At 48.4% G+C, this 25,516-nt stretch overlaps 1 protein-coding gene across 1 annotated transcript in view; it reads left to right on the forward strand.

The window, feature by feature from the left end:
- The first annotated feature begins 6,252 nt into the window (after positions 1 to 6,252).
- Positions 6,253 to 25,516, forward strand: part of cskl (c-src tyrosine kinase-like) — a 39,174-nt gene continuing 19,910 nt past the window's right edge. The window contains exon 1 of the mRNA XM_079737316.1: positions 6,253 to 6,431. The gene's annotated coding sequence lies outside the window, so the exon portion shown is untranslated. The remainder of the gene's footprint in view (positions 6,432 to 25,516) is intronic.

Below are 25,516 nucleotides of genomic sequence, written 5' to 3' on the forward strand. Positions count from 1 at the left end.
TGTACTCAGTTTACCTTCTTTTTTGCTCACTGTTTTACCTCTTTCATCTTATTTTTACCTTGTGCTTTTTTGTATCTCACTCTGTTTAACTTATTTTTACCGTTTACTCATTGTTTTGCAAATTAGCATCCGCTATAAGCACTATGATACTTGCCTTGAATAGCTGTTCTCAGTTTGTCTATGTACACTGTATCTGTCCCTATCAAATAAACCATAAATAAATAAATATAGTCATATATATAGTCATAGCAGTATATAGTCACAGCTCCTCCGATACGGAACAACAAGCCTTCTCTGGGGAACTTCATCATGAACTACTGAACTCTTGCACTACTGCGTGCGTGATAAGACTGCTGACTCCCTTTCCTTGCTCATAATGTTGAAATTTAACATATTTGGTATTTCCGCAATCACTGACCTTTTCTCGGTAAAGACGCCCCATACCGTTAAGACGGATCTGTATCTGTTAGAAGCTGGGGACAACAGCATGTCATGCAACATTAGTTCTGGAATAAATTATGACGTTTCCCAGTGGATATGCGAGCGGTGTGGAATGGCCCCTCACTGTCTCAGTGTCTCCCTCTGGTGGATTTATCCCGGACCAGAACATACCTTATCAGCCCAGAGGATTGATATGTTCACCGTTATGACATGAGTATTACACAGAGTGATAGTAATAAGATCTTATTTTTAAAAGTTGCCTATGATAGAGCAACCAATCTTTTCCAATTATACCTTATCTGTCTGGTCCTTTTTAATTCAACAAGTTCTTCAGGTAGATTAATTTTGTTCAATGACTACAAGGTAAAGGTACAATACCACTCAGTACCTTAGTGTCTCTCCTCTCTGATACTTCTACAATAATAAAGGTTTATATGATCTAGTACCAGTCTGATGTCCAATCAGAACCAGGACCTCAGGGGTCTGCTCCAATCAGCCTCCAGAACCAGGCTGACTGGGTCATGGCCCACCTTCCTATAGGGGTGTCCTGCTTCGTGAATGGTGGATGGGTGAACTCATCCCTGGTGATCATGCTCATGTATTATTACACAGAAAATAAAATACACAGAGAGACAATGGTGAGGGAATGGGGAATGGTATGTATGACCAGAGAGAGAGAGAGAGAGAGAGAGAGAGAGAGAAAGAGAGAGAAAGAGAGAGAGAGAGAGAGAGGGAGAGAGAGAGAGAGAGAGAGAGAGAGAGAGAGAGAGAGAGAGAGAGAGAGAGAGTCAGACACAGAGATCAGGCGCCGCTGTGCTCTGAGTTCCACAGCGATAGCAGAGACAAAACAATGGCCGTCCAAGAATGTACACAGCAGCACTCCGACTTATGGCTTTCAGACCCAACCGCCCATGTTCCGATCAGTGAAGGTTTGTTACGTTCAAATACTCCAAATCTCTCACACGCTATACACATACACACACACACACACACACACACACACACACACACACACACACACACACACACACACACACACACACACACACACACACACAATCAGCAGCTCCGCAGCGGGCATGGGGTTGCGTGCGGTCTCTTGTTTTGGCGAGGGGAAAGGCTTCCTGTGGCGTGGGGTGCTGTGATAAGGGCTCCGTGTGGCCCTCTGCGATCCCCGGGAGTCAATACGCAGACTGCTGACCATTGTGACTCTCCTTATCGCTGACCTCTGACCTTTGACCCCCTTCCTGTTTCCTCTTTTGTCTGGAACACCAGATCAGGGCGGCCGTGTTGGACGTGAGGCGGGGGTTTCTCCACCGGCCATCTGGGTGGTTGTTCTCACACACGCTGGCCCGCTGGTCTGACCAGCCCGGTGGGGGGTGGGGATACGGGTGGAGGTTCACTGGGTGGTTATGGAGGTTCACTGGGTGGTGGTGGAGGTTCACTGGGTGGTGGTGGAGGTTCACTGGGTGGTGGTAGAGGTTCACTGGGTAGTGATGATGGAGGTTAACTGGGTAGTGGTGGAGGTTCACTGGGTGGTGATGGAGGTTCACTGGGTGGTGGTGGAGGTTCACTGGGTGGTGGTGGAGGTTCACTGAGTAGTGGTGGAGGTTCACTGGGTAGTGATGGAGGTTCACTGGGTAGTGGTGGAGGTTCACTGGGTGGTGATGGAGGTTAAATGGGTGGTGGTGGAGGTTCACTGGGTAGTGGTGGAGGTTCACTGGGTGGTGATGGAGGTTCACTGGGTGGTGGTGGAGGTTCACTGGGTAGTGGTGGAGGTTCACTGGGTGGTGATGGAGGTTCACTGGGTAGTGATGATGGAGGTTCACTGGGTAGTGCTGGAGGTTCACTGGGTAGTGGTGGAGGTTCACTGGGTGGTGATGGAGGTTCACTGGGTGGTGGTGGAGGTTCACTGGGTAGTGGTGGAGGTTCACTGGGTGGTGATGGAGGTTCACTGGGTAGTGATGATGGAGGTTCACTGGGCAGTGGTGGAGGTTCACTGGGTGGTGATGGAGGTTCACTGGGTAGTGGTGATGGAGGTTCACTGGGTAGTGGTGGAGGTTCACTGGGTAGTGGTGGAGGTTCACTGGGTGGTGATGGAGGTTCACTGGGCAGTGGTGGAGGTTCACTGGGTGGTGGTGGAGGTTCACTGGGTAGTGGTGGAGGTTCACTGGGTGGTGATGGAGGTTCACTGGGCAGTGGTGGAGGTTCACTGGGTGGTGGTGGAGGTTCACTGGGTAGTGGTGGAGGTTCACTGGGTGGTGATGGAGGTTCACTGGGTGGTGGTGGAGGTTCACTGGGTAGTGGTGGAGGTTCACTGGGTGGTGATGGAGGTTCACTGGGTGGTGGTGGAGGTTCACTGGGTGGTGATGGAGGTTCACTGGGTAGTGATGATGGAGGTTCACTGGGTAGTGGTGGAGGTTCACTGGGTAGTGGTGGAGGTTCACTGGGTGGTGATGGAGGTTCACTGGGTAGTGATGATGGAGGTTCACTGGGCGGTGGTGGAGGTTCACTGGGTGGTGATGGAGGTTCACTGGGTAGTGGTGGAGGTTCACTGGGTAGTGCTGGAGGTTCACTGGGTAGTGGTGGAGGTTCACTGGGTAGTGATGGAGTTTCACTGGGTAGTGGTGGAGGTTCACTGGGTAGTGATGATGGAGGTTCACTGGGTAGTGGTGGAGGTTCACTGGGTGGTGATGGAGGTTCACTGGGAAGTGGTGGTGGAGGTTCACTGGGTAGTGGTGATGGAGGTTCACTGGGTAGTGGTGGAGGTTCACTGGGTAGTGGTGGAGGTTCACTGGGTAGTGGTGGAGGTTCACTGGGTAGTGATGGAGGTTCACTGGGTGGTGGTGGAGGTTCACTGGGTAGTGGTGGAGGTTCACTGGGTAGTGGTGGAGGTTCACTGGTTAGTGGTGGAGGTTCACTGGGTAGTGATGGAGGTTCACTGGGTGGTGGTTGAGGTTCACTGGGTAGTGGTGGAGGTTCACTGGGTAGTGGTGGAGGTTCACTGGGTAATGGTGATGGAGGTTCACTTGGTGGTGGTGGAGGTTCACTGAGTGGTGGTGGAGGTTCACTGGGTAGTGGTGGAGGTTCACTGGGTAGTGGTGGAGGTTCACTGGGTGGTGGTGATGGAGGTTTACTGGGCAGTGGTGGAGGTTCACTGGGTAGTGGTGGAGGTTCACTGGGTAGTGGTGGAGGTTCACTGGGTAGTGGTGATGGAGGTTCACTGGGTGGTGATGGAGGTTCACTGGGTAGTGGTGGAGGTTCACTAGGTAGTGGTGGAGGTTCACTGGGTAGTGGTGGAGGTTCACTGGGTGGTGATGGAGGTTCACTGGGTGGTGATGGAGCTTCACTGGGTAGTGGTGATGGAGGTTCACTGGGTAGTGGTGGAGGTTCACTGGGTGGTGGTGGAGGTTCACTGGGTGGTGGTGGAGGTTCACTGGGTAGTGATGGAGGTTCACTGGGTGGTGGTGGTGGAGGTTCACTGGGTAGTGGTGGAGGTTCACTGGGTGGTGATGGAGGTTCACTGGGTAGAGGTGATGGAGGTTCAATGTGATTTTTCCTCAACATATTTGTGAAGTAAATGGATTCCTAATCCCAGAAGTACTGTGTAAAATAAGAGGGAAGGCAGGCAGCACAAGGTAAGAAGTGTATCCTGGCTACAGGTTGTCTGACTCCTAGTCAGAAGGTACTTGGTTCAATTCCCAATGTCTGCACCCTATAATACATTTACCCACCCTTGTCTTGAACAAAATGCAGGCTCCTTGTTTACATGTTTGTGAAACCACGTATGGCTTTGTATTAAGGTTAAATGCCCTATTATACCAGGTGGGGGTGTGATTAGCCATTACAAACCGTTTCAAAATCTGCCTTTTCCTGTGTTTTAGTGACACCTCGATGTACGCTGGATAGATCAACATTTGCTACAGTCCACTGGGTAGGCCGATAGACTGATCTATGCGGTGTACATCTGGGTGGATATGCCCACTTGTGATGTCACAGAGGCACAGGGAAAGGCAGATTTTCACGGCTTGTAATGGCATATCACACTCCCCCCTGGTGGTACATTAGGGGCCCTTTGAGTGTTAAATGGCTGAGCAGTGCACAGCATAGCGGCCCTCCCTGCTCCAGAGAGCTGAGGACAGACGTCGCCTGACACACGCTGGTTCCCAGGGGAATAGCAAGGGTGTGACTGAGATAGACACCTCAAGGTGGCCTGTCTGTCTGCCTGTTGGTCAGAGTCCGCTGGGATATGCCCACAGAACACTAACTTTGAATTCAATAAGATTTGTTTTCATACAATGAGGGATTAAGATTAAGATACTATATTTGTTATCGTAGGCGTAAAACCAAATTATGTTTGGTACTCTCGGAATAAGCAGCCATTTAAAAAGTCTCCCTGTTCCTGATGAGGTTTAGAGTGGATCCATGGCTTGGAACCATCATCATCATCCATCACCAGCAGGAATGCATGCAGTTGGTTCTAATTTTGCCTAGTGCCACCCAAGATGCTTCATCTGAAACGTTTATCACATCCAGACCACGTCTCCATTGTTGTGTTATTATGAAGACCATTAGACATCTGGAGACTGGTGTGTTCCGCCAGCAGCTGGGAGTGTGTTCTTCACTGGTGGAAGGGGAATGGGACACAAACAACACTAAATATCAACAAACTGCAGGCCTCCTTGAGCAAGATGCCTGGGTAAAAGCATCACCTACTAAATTCATTAATAGGCCAAATGTAAATGATTTATTATTTATTTTGTGTAAAAGAAATCAACACACTATTTCTGCCTACGAAATTTAATAGAAACACCAACTTATTTGACATAATTGCTAGCTAAATACTGACTTAAATGACCTACAGACAGAGTCTCTTATAGTAACTGAATCAGCATTATCTTGCTGCATCACAAAGATCAATGCAGCCTTAATAAAAACAAGATATATCAGAAAATAATGAAAGACAGCAAGAAAGAGAGAGGAAGAAAGGAAGGAAGAAAGAAAGATAGATAGATAGATAGATAGATAGATAGATAGATAGATAGATAGATAGATAGATAGATAGATAGATAGATAGATAGATAGATAGATAGAGAGATAGATAGATAGATAGAACACAAAAATAAAGAATTAAAACTCAAATGTTTACGCAAAATTTTAGGATGAGATAATTCGTACATGCCCTACCTTACCCACAGTACTGCCTTGCTACTTGTGGGGGATGTACTTTTAGAAGTTTCCCACCAGGTGGCAGTTAAGTGTTGTTACATTTAAATTGGTAACTGGTATCTCAGTCGATGGATGCACATGTTGTCCATCTTCATCAAACACGATACATAGAACAAAAACTCAATCTGAATCATGCGGGATCCGTTTCTGGCCCTTCTATAATTCACCATAGGGTTAGGATCTCATGTATTTACACTTTACACTTTACTACACTCATTACTTATGACTACTGTTTTAGTTTCTGTTATTATGACTTACTTTATTTTATTATTAATATTTATTTTTGTGACTATGCTGCTACTTATTTTTTTGCATATTTTTATTTTTTTACTTTATTTAATTTATCTTGTATTGTTGCTGCTTTGTGGCTGTTGAGGAATCAAGCCTAATAATTTGACTCTTATCTACTTTACAATAACATGTAATAAAAGTAACTGCTTCTGATTCTGATTCTCATGTTGCATGATGCTCTCATCACCCCTTCGGCCACAGCGCGGTGCTCAGACTCCGCTCCGCTCGCCGCTCGCGTCTACGCATGCGCGCTGCGATCTGACTGGGGGAGACCATTTCCTCTTCCAGGCCTACAGAGAGATCGCCGAGCATCGAGTCCACGGAGCGTTTCGTTACAGCCCTGTCCCGGACTGGCTCATTTCCCCGAGACCCGAACCCGGACGCCCCGCAGACCGAGGAGTCGTCCTCATGGGAGCGCATCCCTGATCTGAAGCAACATCTGGTCCAACCCCAAAGTGGTCTCGTTTACGGTGAGTTCACAGCGATTACACGCGATGTAGGCTCTCCTTGTGTTCCTCAGGGCAGCAACACTCCAGCCAGGACGCTTGGTGGATGAAGCCCCGAGGAAAGGCCCTAATTGGCCCGTATCGGCTGTTGTGTTGTAGTGTTGTTGTGTACCACCGGAACGCATGCGTGCTCCTGTCGTCGGATCACATTGTGTCTCCACAGGGGGCATTAGGTAGCTTCAGCCGCTACATGGTAGCCTCCTCCGCGTCCACAGCAGCAGGACCTCCTCCTCCTGACTGCGATATCAACACTGCATGCATGATCACTGTTGAGTGCAATATTGTTCTAAGGCTTATTGATATGCGTTCTATCGCAATGAATGTTTCACTCTGCTACGCCATGCATCGCGTAGTCAATGCAGAGATGGCTTGTGTTGCATACAGCCGAGGATGAGCAGGAGGTGCACCGGGGATTGTTGTTGGGAGGGTTCAGGAAACGGGCCGAGAAGACGCCTGACCTGCCCGTCTCACCAGGAGACTCTGTTGTTCTCTGTTTTTCTTGGTCAGGACTACAACATGAACCCGGGACATGTGTTTAGATGTGCATACCTCTACGTGGTGTGGCAGGACGTTTAGAAATACTGTCCCCCTCCGAATGTTGTAGTTGATCATGCCATTGTCTCTAGATGGTCGATATGATGATGGTTGTGGTGGTGGTGGCTGGTGCTTTAAATAAAGAACAATACTGTACTGTTAATCTAATGGATGCTAACGCACCAGTGGGATAGATGTTATTGGTATTGGTACTGTAGTCACCTTTCCCTTCATGTTGGTTTTTATGGTCTTCTTTTGTATTTGAAATCCCCAATTTTCAATGTAAAAAAAACAAACGTTAATTCATTACTATATATTAGAGGTCCTTGAATAAATCACATAGTCCAATATGATGGAACCATTTCCCCTTTTAACATCTCAATTTAAAGTATTCCGCTTTCATCGGTGCAAGAACACAACTCATAACTTCCCCATCACCTCGTAGGTGTCATTTTAATAAGGAAGATTGCAATTTCAAACGGTTGCTTCCCTGCTTGAATATCGTGCTTCGTGTAAACAATTTCCTTAAGTGGCTGACTAATTAGAATGAGTGCAGGGAGGGTAATGAGGCAGAATGATAGCTCAGCGGCTGCCATTGGAGGAATCTGTTGCCATGATGCTCGGAGCTACGGATTAGGACTTCTATTATCCCCCCTGGAATCTGGTCAACCACATGACAACATGTTCGATATGTGGCGTGTGTCCGGGCCGTCCCACCTCTCAGACTATACTGAGGTCGAGGGGTCCTCTCTCTCTCTCCTCCACTCCATCCTACTCGGACCACGTCCCGTCGATTATTGTTAGGGTTCTCTTGTGATCGTATTTGGTCAATTGTTTACCAACTCCTTTTATAATTTCCCTGGTTCCTCTCCTCCTCTTTACATCGAGGTGTTATTACATTTTGATTCATTTAAATGGAGAGTAGGTCTTATGTATTATTGCTACGGTATTTAAGGTATGGAGTCAGATGCCATCGGATATCGAAAATGTCCCCAAACTCTACCGCCCAGTCCATCAAATGGTTAGCAACCCGTCTTGTCACTATCGACACATGCTCCCTGGCCACGTCCCCTCGGCTGACCATTGATTGGCTGATGAACCTCTCGCCGGCGGTCAGCTGTCTTTCTGAAGCAGAGTGCTTAGAAGGGAAAGCTCATCATCTCGTTGGTGTGGAGCTGCACTGTGTTACTGTCTCACGCTAAGCCAGGCGCTCGGGCCTCAGGCTGGTCCGATACCGAGCAGACCAGGCGCCGCGAGGCCCAGGCTGCACTGGGGCCTCCGATTGTCCCAGGCTTAGTATATTAAACGGTTGCGAGTAAAATCAATGTTCCGCGGTGGCCTGCTGCTATCGAGTGGACACTGTTTCAAAGAGTCACCGCTCATGAACTCACATCTTTTAATTCAGAGAAAGCGTCCATGCTGATCTTTATTCTGTGCTAACCTGAGGTAGTTTAGTCACAATGAGTGGATGAATTCACCACGAGCCGGAGGCCAGTGCTCACCGTACGGGGATCATTCTATTTAAAAGATCTATCCTACACTTCTGAAAGGGATTCCCGGTATTAAACAGATGCTGACCGGGAATAGCCCGCCGTCCCGGGAACGTGACCCTGTGCTCTGTGTTTGTTCAGGGCTTTGAGCGGTCCTGGAAGGCGGAGGGATATGTGTTGCATCACTGGTGGTGCTGCGACCAGACGGCCACACCTTCGGCCTGTTATAGCGAGCTCCATTCCTGTCATGACTCAGACAGACCTCGTACCTCCAGTGCTCCAGCTGCTGCCGCGGTTATTTCAGCCCGGCCTCCGAGGTGGCTTCCCACCCCGCTTCCTCTCCCCCTGGTCGAGCGGCCCAGTAGAATAGGCACATTGTGGCGTCCGTTCTGGGCGCCAACGTGGGCAGACGGCCCCGTCTGGACAGCAGGGGCCAGGCGGCACGCTCCTAAAGGAGGCAGGGAGGCCCCGCGTGGCCTTGTACTTGGAGCCAAGGCATGGGGCCTGGAGGGAGGGGTGCTGTCTATGTACTGGGAAGGGTCTGGCTACGTACTGGGAAGGCTCTGGCTACGTACTGGGAAGGCTCTGGCTACGTACTGGGAAGGCTCTGGCTACGTACTTGGAAGGGTCTGGCTACGTACTAGGAGTAAATTGTCTACGTACTGGGAAGGACTTGCTTTCGGTTGGCTGATATTGGTCTCTCACAGATATATCAGTATCGTGTATCCCAAGGAGCTGCTCCTCAATACCACAATATACATATTGAATATCAGCCGATATATCCATATTCAGAATATCTGCCGATATATTGATCTGAATTTCTTCACTCCCTAATATCGACTTTGTCCCCTAGAATCCAGTATCTGTCAGGCTCTACTACGGTCTCCTAGAGAAGTGTGCCAAGAGGAAATACTGACCTGGATCCCAACAGCATCGCATTCTGTGTTAATGATTAGGGCTTGTACTCAGAATGCATCATGGGATTTGTTGTTGTTGTTGTTGTTGGTGATACTCCGGCATATTTGTAGTTCTGTAAAGTCCTAAATCAATTTCAATATAGCATAACGTAGCCTAAAGAAAACAGTTTATTGTCTCATGAGAAACACTGTGGCAGTTACAAACACACTGTCTCCCCATAATAAAAAAATCTTTCACGATTGTGCCCAAACGATGACCGAAACACCATTACTGCTAGCATTACAGAATAACTAGCCTCCAATGCTTGCTCCCCAAATGGCGACAGTCACTGCGATGTGAAAGCCCTACGATTATTATTCACTACTGATCACAGAATCAATCTACTAACCCAGCAGCGCGTTAGACAAACTGGTTTCATCAGAATCCTATAACCTGCCATCTACAACAAGACACATACACACATGTGGTTAGATACCTAGAATCGTTTATCGTCCCTTACTGGATTTCAAATGGAGAAATAAACACACACACACGCCACAGCATAGCACAACACAACACACAGCACAGCACAGCAGGTGCTTTGGGTTATTTATTGACACCACAGGTGGTCTTTGATTGTTTGTTATTCTGTAGCAGATTGGAATTAATAAGCGGGGGGGCGCACGGGTGAAGGACTCTCCCTCCTCCTACCGGACCCCCGACATGTGGGGGGCTCTCTGGCTGACGAGCCGCGATGGCCGGGCTGGGGTCTGTGATGCGGCGGGTGCGGGTGATTAATTTAACTCAGACGGCTGCGGGCTGCTTAGGCACGAGGACTCGGCCGGCACAAAGAAATGGACGAAAGGAGGACGGAGGAGCTCATCTGCTAAGTAGACATGCCCACCCTGATTAGGTGTTTCAGGGTGCGTTTCATTTAAGTGCCCGCCTTGTCAAGCCGACCCAGAGAGATAAACGACCACAGAGTGATGTGGACATGCTGAGGGCGGAGCTATGTCTGACCTATTGGCTCAGTCGAAGCGTCTTCTAATCAGAACAGGTTGGATGGCTTGCCTGAGCAGGATGGGTTGGGCGGTAGTAGCTCAGGAGGTAGAGCGGGTTGACTTGTAACCAGAAGGTTGCTGGTTTGATCCCGGCTCCTCCTAGCGTGTTGAGGTGTCCCTGAGCCAGGCGCCTCACCCTAAACTCCCAGCTGGCTGTCAGTGTGCTGTTGACTCTGCCGTCGGGTTGTGACTGGGTGTATGAATGGTTGTTAGTCGCTTTGGATTAACGCATCTGCTCAATGTAAAGTGAGGCCATTTCAAACTCAATGTAATGTTCTGTTCCGTCTGTTGTCAGACGGCTCGTTGCGTCTCCCTTGTGTTGCTGTTGGTGGTTCCTGTAGTGAACGAGCGCGTTCTTGTGTTCACCCGTGTGTTCTCAGAGGAGCTGCTAACCAGCGGCTCTCAGGGGCCCCTACTCTCAGGAGCCCCCACTCTCAGGGCCCCTACTCAGAGCATCAGTTCACAACACAACCGAGGTCGGGGTGCTCGTCTGGGTTCACAACACCAGCTCTCAGTATGTCAATCATAACTTGTGGGACTGTCGGCTATATCATACAGAGCACTAGAATACCGCCGGGCTAGCCTGCTACACAGAGAATGTCAATGCATATTTAACTATAGTGACTTCAATAAGCTACTTAATAAGTGGCTTATTCAAGTCACTAATGTCGCCAAACCCAATCAAATCCTATGCAGCCATGTATTTTACATGACGTATGATGCACATATACAAGGAGGTTACTGAAGGTTCCAAACAAGCCTCACGTCTATCCTTATACAGCCGCTGCTAATGACATCACACAATGATGTGTGTGTTGATGAATTGCTGGCACTTTACAGGCCTTACTGTTGCTCTTTAAAAGGACACTACTGCACTGGAACAGGAAGTGAAATGTGATGTGTTCTCATGGTGCAATCAGGTTTTCTCAAAGGTACGGTTTGTAGCGGATATTTGACTAATGCTTGAAGGCTCATTTTTCCTCCGCTGTTTAAACGGCAGCAGACACGTTGGTTTGGTTCATGTTCCTCGAGTCTGAAAGGTATGTCAATTTCAATAGAAATCCTAGTCATCTACTGCTGCCTGGGTTCTTTGTGTTGTGTAGACGCTGTACAGGTTATCTTTGTTGTGTTTCATGACTGAAGAAAGGAGGCTAGCTTAGTACATGATACTAGGAACTAGCAGATCCAGTATAGGGCTGGAACATCAGAAGGCATCATGGGACTTGGCGATACTCATATCGAATTGAACAGGCTCAAGAGAGACACTGTAACCTTGGCTAATGAAAACCTTGTTTTGCCAATTCTCGCATATGAAAAACTGGCCATTTCAAACAGAACGTCTCACATAATCACGAATTACTTCTCGAGTAATTACTAAACGATGAACAATTACAGTTATTACATCAGTTTAAGTAATAGTTCCATCAAAATAAATAACATTTCATTGTGTTATTTATTGGAGCATGTCATAGTGATCCTGGCATTACAAAATGGAGGCGGTCATTGTGATGTTGGAGTCCTACTGTTAGTGTTCACTACCTCATAAGATATGTTTACTGTCGCCTGAATAGACAGATGGCCAAATAGATCACTATCAAATAAGACTGTGGAGTTATGGTTTATAAACGGTTGATCTCCTTTCTTCAGCACCTATCATTCCAATCAGCTAAATACTGGTTTGTAGGTCAACATGATCCGTGTTGTCCTGAGTCCGGAGAGCCTGCAGATAGGATTTGCTCCGAGTTCAAGTGTCTTCCTAGTGGAGAACAACACGTTGCATCAGCTTCAGCAGGGCTAGAAAGCTTTGCTCCTGGAACCACCTGTCATTACTTGGTGATGGGTGGTCTTGTTGCTCCATCACATCTGTCACTGCTAGGGATACTAAATCATGGGCTGTAACCCAGGGGCCACCGCCCTCTGTTGAGGACTCCTACGGCCTTTGGGATGGCTCGGGAGGGTTTAAAGATAGGCTTATCTTCTAGCTGTCGCTCATTGGCGCGGTACTGTAACTGAGGCCGTGAGAGCAGGGTGATGCTGTCACACCACTCTGTGTGATAACCCGTCCCATCAATCAGTGGGCTTAGGTTCTAGTAGTGGGGGGGCCTTACTTCCTTTACCTCCTTCTGCTTTTTGCAATAGCTTATTGCAAGTTTGAATTTAGACCATTGTTTACTTTTGTGTTTAGAGGCATATCATGTGAGGATTCAACCCACCGATGCTGAAACTAAAGTCACTTTATCCATCGTAAAAGTTTGATATTGTTTCAATGGCCACTATCAACGGCTTCCTACACATCCCTGAGCTTAACGTGGCTTTCCACTCTCGCTCTGCTGGTACAGCGCTGACTTGCTCCTGAGCACTCTGCCCACATCTGTTGGGCAGGCAGGGAGGAGGGCTGCCTTCTCCAAGGGGGACCAAAGTAAGGCCTTCTCCACGCTGCCCGGATTGTTTTTCTCAAATCACTGCTCTGCTCCTCTGCCAACGGCAGGACATGACCACGTCGCACTTTGGGTCAGAGCGCCTGTCTGCGTCTTGTCAAGTTCACTTCCTGGTTTCTAAAAATACGAGCGATTGTCACAGGAAAGGAGATTACAGAGCAGAGGACCGGCCCTGTGGCTCGCAGTGGTCGGTCTGCGGTGAGGCTATTGGTCAAAAAGTCTTCACTTAGTTTTCCTTCTTTTGAGCCACACGCTTATCGGAATACACTCTACACTCTGCTAAGACACGTGGACTCACTCTGTGTCCCTAGTCGTCCTGATACTCTCAATAACTCCTAAAGCCACCGCCCTCCACTATCTGTCGTTTGAGCTTCAAACTTTTACGCAATAAAATCAAGTGGTTCTCCATAGTTCATCACACTCTTGGTGATAGCTACTCAAAAGCACATCCTATGCTCAGCAGAACTATGACACATATCCACCAGCCTGGGCCTGACCCTGTGTGTGTGTGTTGCAGAATAACAATAGAGTCCACGTTGTGAATGGTTTTGTGTTGGTTTTGCTGAAGAACGTGTGATGCGCTGAAGGCCCTCCCGGCCCCCGGCTCGTGACCGGGCATTGTGAGCGGCACTCTGCAGTGGGGGGCTTTTGTTTTCACACTATGCCCACACTGCATCTCTTCCACCAGCGCTGGGTGGCTGGGGGTCATGTTGTGACCACAGAGAATGAGGCAACCCTTATCAAACGCCTGCAATTGGCCGGAACCGTTGTGATGACCTACATACCTGCATGCCTGTTTCATTTTTTTATATTTGTCTGCGCTGCATCCTTATTCAATTTAGCGTGACATTTCTTATCTATAAATTGTGTCAAACATTTGTTATCATGTTTTTTCTTCTGCACAACAATATAACAGTAAGTTATGTTTAGAACCAGTTCCTTTCTGTAATAGACTGGGAGTAGCCCAGGAGTAGTTAGTCTGAGGCTGGGAATAGTATTGGTTGTTTAATTGTGACACACACTTAAACACTTTCATACTTTTGATGAATTGTTTCTTTGTAACCTAAACCACAAAGTGTCCCATCAAACAACACAACCTTAACTGAATACAGAACAACGCCATATTATCCTATTACCAGCCATCCCAGGCCCTGCTAAAGAAAACCCACAGAGCTCTCTGGCTCCTGGGTCTGTCTGAAGGCCTGGGGGGCGGGTGGGTTGAGGGTCACCATTACCCTATCCAGGTCACAGCCTTTGACCTCATTGTTTCACGTTGGGCTCAAGTTTGGATTCATGTCGTAGGTCTGGGTGATTCACACGGTGGGCCGGGTTAATATCGGCTCTGTGATCGGAGTCAGGAGTCTCATGCGATGGCGTGCGACCTGGTTAGTGGACTTGTTGCTGGTGAAACTTCTAACGCTTCCTCGCTGAGCCGTGCTTCTCTGACACACATGGGCCGGCCAAGTAAACAATATCACTTATTTACAACTGACAGCAGTACTATAGCTCAGCCACATTTACATTTTAAATGAACAGGAGTTACAGTTTAACTTTAAAAACTTTTTCCTGGGGTTATAAACTCTGTGAACCCATCCGCGGCTATAATCAAATTTTAGCAGGATCTGCTCTCTTATCATATTATATTTGTATAATAGTGCAATATTTGCATAACCATCGCCAATCTTTGTGCTGAAGCAGGGATGGAAACAAGTAGAAACTGAGGTAGAAACTGAGGTAGCATTGTCAACAGTAATCTGATAAAGTTTGTTTAGCCCAATAGGCAGTGGTCATGGGGAACGTGCTAGTGCATGCACACACTGTTGTGACTGGAACTTCACTTTCATTCTCACTCAAGCTGTCACATGAGCGTGAACGTTGGCTGAGATGGACGAGTAAACGGAACAGTGGATGGAACGGTCGGGGGAAAATCGGTTCAATGTCCGGTCCAAAGTTATTACCGACATTTGCATTCATCCACACGTTCTCTCTGAAGGGGGGGGGGGGTTCGTTTCATTCGCTGTTTTCATTTCTTCCACGTCTTATGTAGTTCCTGGAGTCCCGTTTGATTCCTCTGCTGGCGGCGTGCCGGAGATTCTCGCTCTTTCATTTGAAAAGCGGTGAAACCTTCCTAGCCTAGTTAACTCACGTTGTGACACCTATCACTCGACTTCATTTTTAGCCGAGCCTATGAAAAGATCTCCATGCCCTAGTTAACGAGGGACTAATCTGCCCAAGGGCAGCACACTGATCTGCTTGATTGATAGCCAAATAAATGTCTGCTATAATGTAAAACACATTTGTGACTACATGTTGTACGTTTAGAGATGATCAAACAGGAGGAGCAATGGTTGAACAGGATGGCTCTGTGTTGATGAAATCCCCCCCCCCTCCCCTTCCCCCCCCTGATGGAGCCTTTAAACTAGAGATTAAAGGGATCCACATCCTGTATGTGTGTGTGTGTGTGTGTGTGTGTGTGTGTGTGTGTCTGGTAGGGCAGCAAGATTCTGATTTATATACTAAAAATTACCGTATTTCGGTCAGAGGTGACTAACGTGCCCACGTTTCAGTGTTAGAGTTAGGGTTCGGGTTAAGAGTTACTGCAAAACGTCTAGTGTCTTCAAACAAGGGCTGGGACAGTGCTTTGATTTCAGTAAAATAATCGACAACATATAAAATATATAACATAAACAAGGGTGCTTATTAAGAAACTGTTAAAACACATAGATCCACCCAAAAACATCAGACCATCAATGTTGATGTTACAGTGTACTGTGTGTGTTACCTGAACTGTTACACATCATTTAAATTAGCTCCAGCAGTGGTGGAGAATCGTTAATAGACACCACACTTTTGACACCATTGTGTTGCCGTCAAACATCAAAACAGGAAGTAATGTTAGTACTGCTGAACTTTGCATTGGGCCCAAAGGTCAGGGTATTTCATCTTTTATAGCACAAATGGGCAGTGCAGATAGTGTTAAAGGTAGCCTACGTGTGTGTGTGTGTGTGTGTGTGTGTGTGTGTGTTCTTCATTTCTATTTATCTATTTTTATGTATTGCACTATTACAGTTTAGGTCTCTTACTTTACCAACTCAGGGTACTTTATGTGTCAAAGTACTGTTTTGAATTCCGGCCGACTGACATATCTGGATTCTGATTCTTAGAGGGATCGGGCCTTCTTGCTTGTGTCCCCCGTCCCCGCCGTCCCAGCAGTGGTTCTTGTGCAAATGGAGGGCTGTGGTTGGCTATCAATTATTGAGTGGGAGGGGCTGGTGAGACTGCAGCAAGAGGGGCGGAGCCTCCATTATTCATGCGGGGCATCTCGTTCCATTCCAAGCAGCACCAGGAATATAACGGCCTCCCAAGAACCGTCTCCCCCCTCACTCTCCTCTCCCTCCCTCTCTCACCCTCTTGTCTCCCTCCCTTTCTCACCCTCTTGTCTCCCTCCCTTTCTCACCCTCTCCTCTCCCTCCCTCTCTCACCCCCTTGTCTCCCTCTGTCCCTCTTTGTCTCCCTCTCCCTCCATATCATCAGTGCAGCCGTCTCTGAATGCAGCTTCTATCTGTTGAACTGAGCTCAACAACACACACTTCTGCCATATTGGTTCCCTGCCATCCTTTAGCTGTCGCCGCTAATAAGCAGCTTTTGTGTACACACACACACACACACACACACACACACTCACACTCACACCCTCCCCTTGTGACTGATGTGAAAGGAGAAGCAGTCAGGGGGGGGCGTGCTGCGGTTTTGCCCAGTGGAAGGCCCCCCCCCTCAGTCCCACACCCCCCTGGGGGGGATCTCTGGAAGTGCCGCTGTGTTGTTGTACCACAGTCCGCCTCAGCCGGGTCAGAGGTCACCTGGAGCCTTCACATGACATTCATGATATGAACTAGTTGATGTTGATACATTGTTTATGATATCCTAGTGATTATTGGAATCATGATTTAGGCTTATAGCTTCAGTGGGCAGCATGGCCTGGTACTTTAACCTCGTTCACCTAGCGTTAGGGAGGAGGAGGGTGACTGTGGTATTCACAGAGGGGCGGCACGTTGCTCACAAGGAGGTACAGCGGGTTGGCTGGTAACCGGAAGGTTGCTGGTTCTATCCCCGGTACCTCCTAGCTGAGCGTCGAGTTGTCCCTGAGCAAGACGCCTCACCCTTACTGCTCCTGACGAGCTGGATGTCGCCTTGCATGGTTGAGTCCGCCGTCGGTGTGAATGTGTGCATGAATGGGTGAATGTTAGGCAATATTGTAAAGTGCTTTGAGTGGCGACTGGGTCGAACAGCCCTTTATAAATGTGTGGAGGGTCCTGCATGATGCCAGTTAGGGACCTCCTCAGGAGGGGGGCTTTGGTCTTCCTCATTTGCGAGGCTCATACATTATTCCATCGCCGCCTGCTTACCTCAGCCGTGCTGCTCAGCCTGTCCTGCGGCGCTCAGGAGAACGCCATCTTTTCCCCCAGTCTCCGCCTCTGATGCATGGCCAAGCTCCCAGCATGCACTGCGTTCTCCTCCCTTACCTCCCCCCTAACCACCATCGCTCTCACTCTCACTCACCGTCTCCGTCTCTCTCTCTCTCTCTCATCTTCATCTCTCGCCCTCCGCTCAGTCATTCTGTCCGCTGCTCTTCCTCAGCTCTCCCTCCTCCTCCTCCTCTGTCACTGTCTGCGCTCATCAACCAAATTGAGTTAACAGGAACTCTCACCTGAAGCTAATGGGGGGAGAAGCACTTCAGACCAGCGCACACGTCCACACGCACCAGCAAGCTAGCCAGCTTCCGTCTGTTCATGGACAGAGACGGATGCCCAAGCTCTCTCTCTCTCTCTCTCTCTCTCTCTCTCTCTCTCTCTCTCTCTCTCTCTCTCTCTCTCTCTCTCTCTCTCTCTCTCTCTCTCTCTCTCTCATGCTCTTTCAATGGTAATGTGGAGCTGGTCTTCAATTAAGTAATTAATGCTCCAAATAGCCTTCCTGTTTGAAAGTTTTCAGGTCTGTATTATCCCTCAGTATCATTACTGTTCTATTGGCACCGGGTCCACAGCCATCACTAAAGAGTTTAAAGGTACGTACGCACATTAGAGACGCATTTAGAAACCATGGAGTGGATCACAAACGCTCATGAATAGAACATAGTGCACTTCGTAATTGCAGTTTGGACAAACAGGCTTCCCCGTTACGTAAGCATCTCTTCCCCAGCAAGTGCACCCCCCCGGCTCATTTCTTGTGCCTCAGAGGGCTTGTAGACCAAAAGTTTTTATTCAGTTTCTTTATTTTTTTTAAATCTTGCGTTTAGTGTCTGACGCTGCATTGCTCTGCTCTGCACTAGAGGATGCTGCTCTGGCGGTTTGGTTAACCCAGGTGTCTGTTATGTCTACTGCTGGTCAGGATGTGTACTTCGGCTCTCCTTCTCCCTTTCTATCAGGTTTGATGGTACCCATCCCTTAAACAGTTATCAAATTTCCAATTCAGGTCTGACACAGATTTTAATACTGGGTTTAAATACATTCCACTTCTAAACTGGTTTGAATAGCTCATGTTATTATTTATAGCTTTTGCTAATGTAAAAAACCTAATAATGCTACAGATGGCACAGTTGCTTTTTCTTGGCTGCTTACCAAAACAGTCATAAAGTACTCTGTCAATACCACACAACATGTTTCTGTGTGCAGGTGGGTGGGTGGTGTGTTTCAGTTTCAATGGCTCAGCCTAGATCGTATTGATGCGTGACTCAAGTACTGCTGTTCAACTCTGTTACACTTTCATGGCTTACCTTCCATATGGAGGCCTACATCTAGATAGCTTCTGGTCTTGTTTTGGTGGGATTAAGTTAAGTAGAGAGGGTCTGCGGGATCACCTAACCTGGAGATCATAGCAGAACACTCTCCCCTTCTCAAGGGCTGATGAAATGAATCGGAAAGCCTGTAATTACAGCTACAGTGTGGAAGGGATTCACAGACTTGTGTCAGCCCATGTTTACCCTACAGATGGACAGAGTCTCTCTGGGACTCCTGCACATAACCTGATAAAGAAATCCATACTGCAGCACTTGTCTAACTGGTTCCACAAAATCCATACGTGAAAAATGTGTAATTCTCCTCAGTCACTGACTGTATGAAGGTATTTATTTATGACTTTGATTATTGGATACACATGGTCAGAAACACGCGCCAGAGGCGCCCACATTACATCATGACGGAAACGCGTTCTGTTTTCAGTTTCCTCCCCACTGGCCGGTCTCCGTGGCGTCGCCGTCCGCCCGCGCTCTGACTCACGGCGGGCGGAGGATCAAAGACACTCAGGGGAACTTCTCCTTCTGTTGTTCTAGGGAAACAGAATGGATCCATTGTGTTTGTTTCCCTCCCTGGCGTTGGATGCCGTGGCCCTGTGTCGGGTAGCCAGCTGAACGGCATTGTGGGTCTAATATCACCGCCCCCCATGGCTCACCTGGGGAGAAGCACGGCGTCGACGCACATAGAATAAACACTCTTCTGCCGTAGTCACACCAGTGTGTTGGTTTTAAAATAGGCAAGCTTCTGAAACCACTTCCCTCTCGTTGGGCTTTTTTCTTTGAACGAGACACAAACAGATGCTATGCTTTCTGCTTCTGAATGTAATGCAGCCTTAGATTATCCTTATTTCTCATTTAAATACTTGTTTGCATATCTCGGTCTAAAGCATGCCACCCGTTCCACGGAGAGAAGGCCACCTGCTCTCGTTCAGAGACAGAAGGACCGGGTGTCAATCACGTGGGGGTCCTTTGGGACATCTTTTTAACGTACGTTTTTTTTCACAAGGAAGGAAGTGGGCATCTGTGAGCTGACGGCGTGGCGTTGAACTTTCTGCTCTCCTGGGGCCAGAGTTGACACGGTGTCTGCATCCACTTGAGGGGGAGACGGTAGATAACATCAGAGCTGTAGCGTCTTCCATTCAACGGGGCTACTGTCATTTACATAATGTGACTTGTGTACCCTTTCATTAGCATATCATTTCATGGAGTCATGGAGACTGAAACACGCTTTCTTTATTTCTGTACCGCTCATGTACCTGACGATTCACTGCTAATCATCTCACACTTCAATCCCACCTGAGGAAGGAGGAAAGGAAAGGTGTGAGGAAGGATGATAGGGAAGTTGTGAGGAAGGATGAAAGGAAAGGTGTGAGGAGTGGAGGCTTCGTTCCTCCTGCCGGCAGTGCTGTGTCCTGATTGGCTGGCCCCTAGAGCACCATGGGGCCCCGGGCTTCAGACGCTGAGGGCCGGAGTCTTCTCCGAGTTCAGGCTGCTGATCTTCATCCAGCTCACCGTGCTCTGGGCAGGGAGGCCTGGAGTTCATCACGCAACCGCTGCCTGACTTCCACTAGGGGCGGCCTGCCCGCCCCCCTGCATCCCTAGTTCCTACCGAGCTCCCTAGATCCTACCAAGCTCCCTAGTTCCTACCGAGCTCTCTAGATCCTACCTACCTCCCTAGTTCCTACCTAGCTCCCTAGTTCCTACCGAGCTCCCCATCTCTACTCGTTTAGGACGAGAGTGTCGGAGTGTCAACAACACAGGAGTGTTTCTCTGCATTTCCTCATGTGTAGAAGGCCAGGGGCCTTCTACACATGAGGAAATGCAGAGAAACCCACAACTCCTGTGTTGTTGACCCTCTGAGAGCTGGTCCCCGTGGCGTCCTGCTCAGAGCGCTGCTCAGGACGTGTTGACGCTGTGTTTCCAGCGCGAGCGCGGGGAGCGGATTCTTCATATTTGCATACCCAGTAGGTCACATTTCCATATCTCCTCTGCCTGCTTTCCCTCACTGCCGCTGAAGGACAATACCAGCGCTGTGCTCGGACGCGGCCGGCTCACGGAAGGAGAAAAGAACTGCCAATGTGCCGTCTGTCCGCACCAAGCCGTCCGTCAGCTGACGCCTCCTTCATCAAAGCGCTGCTTCTCTGCGGCGGCCGGTCCGTTTGGGCTCGCGGCCCGGGACGGCGTCTTCGGTGCCCACCAGAGATTGGGGGGGGGGGGCATACGCTGGGGCAGCACATAAATAGTCCTCTGGCCAGCCTTATTGATCAATAAAGACGTGTAACCGTAAGACCGCCAAATATGGTGGATTATATTTAGGGCATTAAGCAGACTCTTTTATCCAAAGGAACAAGTGAGTCTTGAGTGTTTTGCGGGAGGTGGTGAGCGACTGTGCGGTCCTGACATCGGCAGGGAACGCAGAGTCCCTAAGAGAAATTCAAAAAGAATTGTATGTAGTATTTGTAATTGTTTACATGATTTTGTGTGCAATGGGGGAGGAAGTATTATGGTGTGAAGTGAAATGTTGAGACAGAGTTTATCATTATTGCATCAGTTCCACCTGAATCCGATCGGTCTGAATCATCATCTCCGATAATTAATGTGTTAACGTGGAATTTGAAGCCCTATCTACGTCCACGGCGTATTCTTCCTCTCTGTTCGCCTCGTTGCTGTAGTGTTCTCCATGAATATAGACAGAAATGTCAGGTTGTCAGATGGTTGTCTGGTGTTATTTTCCCAGTGACATGATTGAGTTTGAATATCGACTTGTTGTCCTGCGTGTCTCGCTTGTTGTTCACAGCGTTCAAAGCTGTCGGAACGTTACTACTCAAAACCGTATGCAAAAACCCCAGAGTCTGAAGGTTTCCACGGTTGTATTTCTACGCAGAACACGAGAGGATTGTGAGCAATGCCCCAGCAATTTTATGTAGTGGAGGATACAAACTTTTAAACATTTATGTTTGTTCGACATCGTGTGTGGTAGTAATGACCCTGAGGACTGGAGCCAAGTACTAAACAGTTCTACAACATTACAATACTATGATGTAATATAGAATTTAATATTAAACTCGTAATAGAATAGCCAGTTTATAAACACTTGTGTGTGTGACCTATATTTACTATTTTCATTCATTAAGTTGAGTGGGTATGCTGAGTGTTGTCAGATCCTGTTGTGTGTGTGTAGGTCTGGTGTGTGAATGTTTGTATGGTGTGTGTCCCCAGTTGCAGGCCTCACCAGAAGCTCTAAAGGAAGTCAGTCCCAAATGTGTCAAACACACACGCACACTGTTTTTCACACTTTCTGCCTGCGGTGTGGACGCACACCACAGCTATTTACCAAAACAGGGGAGAGAACGCTTTCTACCAGGCTGCTGGCTGTTTTAGGTTTAACAACGCTTACTTTTTTATTTCAGTTTCGAGTCAGAGGACCCACGTTGGAAATCCACAGTGTGCCTTGATGGCGTCATTCATACTGTGAGTCAAAGGAGTTATGATGTATGGGGTGTATATGTTTTCATAGGAAATATGTCGCATGTAAATATGAGTACCTCATCTTCTGAAAGTGCACATGCATCACAAAATGTGTGCTTATTAATTGTGTGTCGCTCATCAATCCAATGTATTATCTGTCAACCATGCTATCGAATTGTTCCATATTGGATAAGAAACTGAAATTACTTCCTGTATATGCAATAGGAGTCTCTTGGTTCAATATATATGCGGTTCCTCCTGCTCGAGTACAATTTAGCTGGGGAAACAACCGGGCCATTCTATGCCTAACCCCGTTAGCTGAGACAAAAGCAGATTGATGAGAAATGACAAACCCGTGAGATTTGTTTGGTATTTTGAACCGTAAGCACTTTGCTTCCCGGCCTTCGTATGTTTGCTTGACGCACCGAGCTTTGGGAATGTCATTAACTGGCATATATTGAATGGCTGTCTGTGGCCGAGTGTGACAGCCCCTACAGTGTTGTCACTAGGGATTGTAAATTACATTTCCTCCTGGAATTCGAGCGTCTGCTGTCGTCGGTGTAGCCGAGCAGACGCAAAATTTAAATAAATCAGGAGAAATAAAACTGAAGCCCAACTCGAGTGAGTTCGGCTCCATTCGACATGAAACGGAACGATTAGGGACCCCGCTGTCCCCCGAGAGGCTAAGGATACACACTGCACCCCCAGCGGCCGGCTGGGCCAGCAGGGGCTCTTTGTAGGATCATGTGGAGCTTCTTGCCCGTTCCTGGCCCCACACCTAAACACTCGCATCAAACACGGGCACCGCCTGACCCTGAGCAGCGTTCACGTCTCCTAATCTAGTGTTTTATCTTCCAGCTCCCTTATGGGATCCCGTTATTTACCGGGCCGGTGGAACACAGCGAGACCAGCGAGTCGTTTTTTATTTCTCTTAGACTCTTTTTCAGTTTCTTTCAATATTTGATGCATCCAGACTAGGACAGGAAAGCCGTCCTTTGGGGACGGTGGTAGCCATACTCGACACCGTATCCTTCTGCTCTCTGACGGTGAGGAGGGGGGTTCTCAGGCGGACGCTGGAGACCTGCTTCTGTTTATTCCTGTTGATGGATTCATCCGTCGTCGTTCATGCCCATGTGAAAGGGTTTCTGTGTTTGGTTGATATGTCAGTAGGTCAAAGGTGAAGCTCTTGTATGGTGGTCAAATATCGCCCTTTGAATAGTCTCACTACACAACAGAGAAGTATTCTCATTGATTCAGATGTTGTAAACGGTAAACATGAATGCTTTAAAGTTCAGTCCTGATCAGGGTTTCTCTGCTGAATCGTTCACCTTTTTGAAAATGCAGATATATATTAACAAAGCAAAGCACAGTACCATGGTAGACTGCAGCAGAGCAGAAGATAAATGGATCTGTTTTGAGTGGAGCTGGCCACCAACTTCCGGCTGAGGCTGAACTACTGGCCCCGCTAATGACGTTATCTAGAACCACCGCGGAGGCTGTGCCACGGCTCAGAGCGGGGCCCTGCTTAATCACAGCCCTGCCTGCTCCCTACAGCTGTTGTAGTGGTTACCATGGCGCTGTGGCCACGCAGTCTCCCGGTGTCGTCGTGGGGACGGTGATGATAACAAAGGGAGCGGGCTGCTGGCACTGCAGTCCTGCCAGCTGTAGTAACACGTCAGGCCCATTGAGCACATCTCCGTGGGTTTCAGCGCGCACTCACATATACACGCACGTACTCACGCAGCCACAAACGCAAGGGCACGCACTCGCATACGATCACTCACGCACGCATTCACACACGCACGCACATCACACACATGCACATCCTCTAATACTCACATGTGATTGCGTACTCCACAATACGCAATCACATACGCACTCACACATGCACATGCTCACATATGCCCTCACATACGCACACACTCACACCCGCTATCACACATTCACAATCATATATGCACATCCGGACAAACAAACGCGCGCTTAGTGGCCGTGATAAGCCACTTGACTGACTGCCTCAGAGCGCGGGGGAGAAGTGAGCGTTGTAATGCAGCGGCTCTCTCCTCGCCTCCGGGGGTTTCTCCTGCCGACGAGGGACGCGATAAGAATAGCCTTCCCTATTCCCCTCCTCCCATTGGCTGGAGCCTCGCTGTGGGCTGGTGAGCAGCATCGCCGTGGAGACACCAACGTCCTCTCCGCTCCTCCTCCTCTCCATCCTGTAAACTCCCCCCCCCCCCCCCCCCCCCCTCCTGAACAATGCCGGGGCCTCCAGAGAGGAGGCGGTAAGCCATGTGCCAAACCATCGGCACAATCCGGTCCTGACCCGTTCTGTGGAAATCACAACGGGGTCGGTGAGAAAGTCTCTGTCCGTGACACATTCAATCTAATGATGACGGCCTGGAGGTTACGTTTGGAACGGTTGTGGGAACTTCCAGTCAGAACTGGTGTCAGCGCTGTGGCAAACTGTGTGAAGCAAAATGTGTTTGATACTCATAGATGACATCATCTGTTTCTTGTGCTAGTTTGTGTTTTCTGACTGGTAAAGAGACGTTCTTTGTCTCCGCCGGAGAGAGCGGTCCTAGCCAGGGCTATATTTGGTTGTCGCGGACTCTGCAATTAGGCCCCTTCCTGTTCCTGTGCAGGATGTGGCAGTGCTGTTAGACGGGTCGGGGACGCGATCAGGGAAGGCCAGCGAGCCCAGGGCGCCTCAGCGAACACCAGCTATGGTTGTTGTGTTTTCAGACATCCACACATGGAAGTCGTTTGCTCTCGGCACACGACTGACAAATTAAATGAACATCCCCTATTGGAACGTATAAGTGCTACAAAACACTGGTGGCTTTGGAGTGGGACGAATGCACGTCTCTAAACACGGTGACATGAAGGCTGTGATACGATCGGGGAGGCGGATCAAAGTGTGTTTACGCTGTGATTAGTGTGGAACACTTTGACCCAGAGGAAACGCTGAAATCTAAAATGTGAGTGCATTTCATGTCCTAATGTGAGCAGAAGTGTTCAGCCTCCAAACTTAACCTTGGCGAGAACGTCGGCTGGTGAAAGAGCAGGACCCCTCCCCCTTGATGGAGCACACTGGATCACCGTGTATTGTAATACAGGAAATGCCGCGCACACACAATCGGAAAATGTGTGTGAGCCACTTCCCCTTTCGCTGCCTTGTGCTCTCTGTTCCTGTGGGAAGGGAGATGGGGGAGAAGATTGGTCCACAGCCAGCAGAGAAACAACAGAACTCAAGCATATTCTCCTACACAAAGTCCTTTTGATATGCTGCCTTGCTAAACCTTGCAGTGAGCTATATACTTCAAAATAAGGCAGGTTGTGATATTTATTTTTTATTATTTTTTTGTTTATTTAA

This window comes from Pollachius pollachius (genome assembly GCF_949987615.1).
Source record: "Pollachius pollachius genome assembly, chromosome: 5".
Taxonomy (NCBI): domain Eukaryota; kingdom Metazoa; phylum Chordata; class Actinopteri; order Gadiformes; family Gadidae; genus Pollachius; species Pollachius pollachius.